The sequence below is a fragment of the Leucoraja erinacea genome, unplaced genomic scaffold (assembly GCF_028641065.1).
Source record: "Leucoraja erinacea ecotype New England unplaced genomic scaffold, Leri_hhj_1 Leri_1355S, whole genome shotgun sequence".
NCBI classification, from domain to species: Eukaryota; Metazoa; Chordata; class Chondrichthyes; order Rajiformes; family Rajidae; genus Leucoraja; species Leucoraja erinaceus.
In genome coordinates, this window is record NW_026575622.1 from 4,148 (window position 1) to 9,877 (window position 5,730).

Genomic DNA, 5,730 nt, shown 5'->3' on the forward strand with positions numbered 1-5,730 from the left:
TAAACGTTAACAATCCTCTGATCATCACCAAAACGTTCTTCATCTTCTGACATTTTTATAGCCCTGGTTGCCTTGCTCTTTCTGACAAATTTGCACAAGCTCTTTCACTTCAAGTTCAAGTGAGTTTATTGTCATGTGTCCCTGATAGGACAATGAAATTCTTGCTTTGCTTCAGCACACAGAACATAGTAGGCATTGACTACAAAACAGATCAGTGTGTCCATATACCATTATCTACAGTATATTACTAAAAGTCAGATCTTGACTGCTTTGGGCCACTGTGGTGCAGTTTCCAAGAGAATGTCGCCACCTAGGGCCGTCATTTTTGGCCATCTCGCTCAGAGACCCCTGCCGCCTTCCTGGACCAGAGGATCTTTCCCATCAATGAAAAATCAGCGAGATATTAATGTTTTTTTAAAAAATGCCCCATTCTCTCTGCGGCTCCCTCTGGTGGCAGGGGGAGGGACTATAAAGCCCAGAAGTGCAGTGCCTCTCTCAGTCTCGGCCAGACCAAGGAAGCGAGAGGATCATGGCTCTCTGAGCTGCGAATAACACTGAACGCACGTTTGCTCCACGGTGAGTCCCCTCAATGCGGCTGTAAAGTGGCTGCAGCCCAATTGTTTGCCTCGTCCTTTTAACATAGAAACATAGAAATTAGGTGCAGGAGAAGGCCTTTAGGCCCTTCGAGCTTACACCACCATTCAATATGATCATGGCTGATCATCCAATTCATTATCCCATACATGCCTTCTCTCCATACCCCCGATCCCTTTAGCCACAAGGGCCACATCTAACTCCCTCTTAAATATAGCCAATGAACTGGCCTCAACTACCTTCTGTGGCAGATAATTCCACAGATTCACCACTTTCTGTGTAAAAAAGGATTTTCTCATCTCGGTCCTAAAAGACTTCCCTCTTATCCTTAAACTGTGACCCCTTGTTCTGGAATTCCCCAACATCGGGAATAATCTTCCTGCATCTAGCCTGTCCAATCCCTTAAGAATTTTGTAAGTTTCTATAAGATCCTCCCGCAATCTTCTAAATTGTAGTGAGTACAAGCCGAGTCTATCCAGTCTTTCTTTATATGAAAGTCCTGCCATCCCAGGAATCAGTCTGGTGAACCTTCTCTGTATCCCTCTTTGGCAAGAATGTCTTTCCTCAGATTAGGAGAACAAAACTGTATGCAATACTCCAGGTGTGGTCTCACCAAGACCCTGTACATCTGCAGTAGAACCTCCCTGCTCTTATACTCAAATCCTTTTGCTATGAATGCTAACATACCATTCGCTTTCTTCGCTGCCTGCTGCACCTGCATGCCTACTTTCAATGACTGATGTACCATGACACCCAGGACTCGTTGCATCTCCCCTTTTCTTAATCGGCCACCATTCAAATAATAGTCTACTTTCCTGTTTTTGCCACCAAAGTGGATAACCTCACATTTATCCACATTATACTGCATTATGCATTAAACTTAACAAGTTTGTATACAAAAAATGAATTTTGTTTTTCAGGCGACTGCAGCCCAATTGTTTGCCTCGGCTTGGCTTTTAAAATCGTTGCTACAGTTGGATGCCAGCTCAAGAATCCATTCGGCCCTCTGGAAACCAGTACCTTCTGCCCACAACACCCATACTAGCGCAACAAACAGCGGCCCCTACTGGCAAATAATATTGAAATTGGTGGAGAGGTGGAATATTGCGTTGGTGACCAACCCTCCCGTGTGATGTTGGGACCCAACAGGTCCCACTTAGTCTAGTATAAATATATACACACATGAATAAATAAACTGATGAAGTGCAAATAACAGATAATGGGTTATTTAATGATCAGAGTTTTGTCCGAGCCAGGTTTAATAGCCTGATGGCTGTGAGGAAGTAGCTATTCCTGAACCTGGTTGTTGCAGTCTTCAGGCTCCTGTACCTTCTACCTGAAAGTAGCAGGGAGATGCGTGTGTGGCCAGGATGGTGTGGGTCCTTGATGATACTGCCAGCCTTTTTGAGGCAGCGACTGCGATAAATCCCCTCGATGGAAGGAAGGTCAGAGCCGATGATGGACTGGGCAGTGTTTACTACTTTTTGTAATCTTTTCCTCTCCAGGGCACTCAAGTTGCTGAACCAAGCCACGATGCAACCGGTCAGCATGCTCTCTACTGTGCACCTGTAGAAGTTAGAGAGAGTCCTCCTTGACAAACCGACTCTCCGTAATCTTCTCAGGAAGTAGAGGCGCTGATGAGCTTTTTTGATAATTGCATTAGTGTTCTCGAACCAGGAAAGATCTTCAGAGATGTGCACGCCCAGGAATTTGAAGCTCTTGACCCTTTCAACCATCAACCCGTTGATATAAACAGGACTGTGGGTCCCCATCCTAAGTCCACAATCAGTTCCTTGGGTTTGCTGGTGTTGAGGGCCAGGTTATTGCGCTGGCACCATATGGACAGTTGCTCGATCTCTGTTCTATAGTCTGACTCATCCCCATCAGTGATACGCCCCACAACAGTGGTGTCGTCAGCGAACTTGATGATGGAGTTCGCATAAGCACCTTCACACATCCACTTGTGTAGTTCACCAGGAATCGTAAACGCTCTTTTTCATCCTTAACTTTCATCTCTAACACCTCCTCTAGTGCCCTTAGAAAAGCTTCATACTGCAAAGGATCTCCACCACACGTAGGAATTTCTACTGGTGGTAGAATGAGAGAGGTATTTTGTCGAGCTATGATCTCGTTGAATTCAGTTTGCCTATTCAACACTGCCAATAATCCATCCTGATAACTATGGGTTGACTCCACCTGTTGATAAACAGGCCTTTGTGATTCAAACTGGCTTGCTCGAGCCTGAGCACCAGACCTCAAAAAAGCATGGTCCGCTATTGGTTTGTTTCAAGCATCCACAGATGCTCCAATAGTAACTGGTTTTGATCTAGCACTCATTTGCTGAGATGCAGTTTTACCCATTGTCCTTTGTTCCAATGGGTTTTCAAAGCCTAGAAATCCGGTGGACCTCGATTGTGGAATTGATCCAATTGTTAATTCACTTTGAGTAGTTTTTCTTCTTGGTCCAGAGCTCATCGTCCTCGACGCTGTAGAGCAGCATCTTGACCCCTCACTTTCCAGTATGTCCTTCCTGGCTTTGGCCACCGCCATCTTTGTGTCTAATTCTTGTTGTTCCTACGTCTTCTCAGCTCTTCTTGTTAGAAACATAGAAATTAGGTGCAGGAGTAGGCCATTCGGCCCTTCTAGCCTGCACCGCCATTCAATATGATCATGGCTGATCATCCAACTCAGTATCCCGTACCTGCCTTCTCTCCATACCCCCTGATCCCTTTAGCCACAAGGGCCACATCTAACTCCCTCTTAAATATAGCCAATGAACTGGCCTCAACTGCCTTCTGTGGCAGAGAGTTCCACAGATTCACCACTCTCTGTGTGAAAAATGTTTTTTCTCATCTCGGTCCTAAACGATTTCCCCCTTATCCTTGAACTGTGACCCCTGGTTCTGGACTTCCCCAACATCGGGAACAATCTTCCTGCATCTAGCCTGTCCAACCCCTTAAAAATGTTGTAAGTTTCTATAAGATCCCCCCTCAATCTTCTAAATTTTAACGAGTACAAGCCGAGTCAATCCAGTCTTTCTTCATATGAAAGTCCTGACATCCCAGGAATCAGTCTGGTGAACCTTCTCTGTACTCCCTCTACGGCAAGAATGTCTTTCCTCAGATTAGGAGACCAAAACTGTACGCAATACTCTAGGTGTGGTCTCACTGCTCCCTGCTCCTATACTCAAATCCTTTTGCTATGTCTGCTAACTTACCATTTGCTTTCTTCACTTCCTGCTGCACCTGCATGCCTACTTTCAATGACTGGTGTACCATGACACCCAGGTCTCGCTGCATCTCCCCTTTTCCTAATCGGCCACCATTCAGATAATAGTCTACTTTCCTGTTTTTGCCACCAACGTGCATAACCTCACCGTCGCATCATCTGTCGTGTCATCTCTTCTTGCTGTCGTCTACTCTCTTCATTTTGTCTTCTAATCTCTTCTTTCCTCCGCTCAATTTCATCTTCATGGCATCCGCCTGTATTGAGAGAGCAGCTAACTCAGCTTTAACTTCCAATTGAGCAGAAGCCCTCAAAACCGAACTGGCTGTTAAACCAGATCTATTGCCTGATGTTCGTGAAGATATATTGGAGATATTATCTCGTCGTGTAATTTCATCTTCCATTCTGGCACCTTATTGCTTCTCACTTCCAGCTACTAAGCTCGTAACTCGTGACATAATTTCAGACAACCACTTCTCTGCCTTATTCATCAAATCATAGTATTTTGTCCTCATCCCACTGAGTATGTATGTCTTCTGCGTTCTTCCCAAGACGGCTCTGAACACAGCAGTGTGTCTTGTTTCTTGCTAACCTCCTGGTACAGGTTCCATAGAGTCAATTTAATTGTCATTTCGACCCCTAGAGGTCCAAACGAAATGCCGTTTCTGCAGCCATACATTACACACAAATAGACCCAGACACAACATAATTACATTTTACATAAACATCCATCACATAGCTGTGATGGAAGGCCAAAAAAAACTTATCTCTCCACTGCACTCTCCCCCCCCCCGATGTCAGAGTCAAAGTCAAAGCCCCCGGCTGGCGATGGCGATTGTCCCGCGGCCATTGAAGCCACGCCGGGTGGTGCGAGGTCGCACACCGGGTCTTGGTGTTGGAGCCCCCGGTGTGCGCTCGTAAAGTCCCGCGGCCGTTCCAGCCGCGCGGGGCAATGGTGTTAGGCCCCGCTCCAAGAGCTCTTCGACCCCGCAACTCGGGCGGGAGAATTCGCCGTTGCAGGAGCCCCGAAAAGCGGTCTCTCTCCAGGGATCCGCGGGCTCCCGGCGCCGCTGTCCACAGACCCGCAGCAGCAGCCTCCGACTCAGCAGCAGCCTCCGACTCAGCAGCAGCAGCGGCAGCAGCGGCAGCAGCAGCAGCAGCGCTCCTCCACCGCTCCAACCGCTCCGGACTCGGCCAGCCCCGCGACGGCGACGGTGAGTAGCACCTGAGTCCCCGGCTTCTTCCTGTTGGAGGCCGCTCCTCGTTGCGGCCTCAACGACAACGGAAACCCGACGAGAAAAAGGTCGGGTCTCCAGTGCAGGGAAAGATTTAAAACGTTTCCCCCCCCCCCCTCCCACACCCACACCCCAACAAAAAATAACAAAAACTACATTAAAACACAGACAGAAAATAATAAAAACGCGGACAGACTGCAGAGGCCGCTGCTGGCCAGAGCCGCGCCGCCTACCTACGTTGGCTCGTACTAGATTTCACCTTGATCGTTCTGTTCTGTTCTGATTCCATTAGTTTCTTCTGTTTCTCAAATAATGTGGTAACCTGGCAGCCTCGCCAACGGTCTGTCTGTCTTTTCATCTTTTTTGTTATTTTTAGTGTATTTAAAAAAGTTTGTGTTAAGGTTCTCTGGTTTGTTTTATGTGGGAGGTGGGTTGGGGGAAACTTTTTTTTCAATCTTTTACTTTGCCGGAGATGTGATTGTTTTCTGGAATGTATCTGCGGTCACTTTGCAGCATAACATCATGAAGCTGGTGGCCTTACTCGAGACTGACTTGGAGCCCAAATGCATGGACTTACCATCGCAGTAACAGGATCGGTCCGAGTCAGCATAGATTTACGAAGGGGAAATCTTGCTTGACTAATCTACTAGAATTTTTTGATGATGTAACTGGGAAA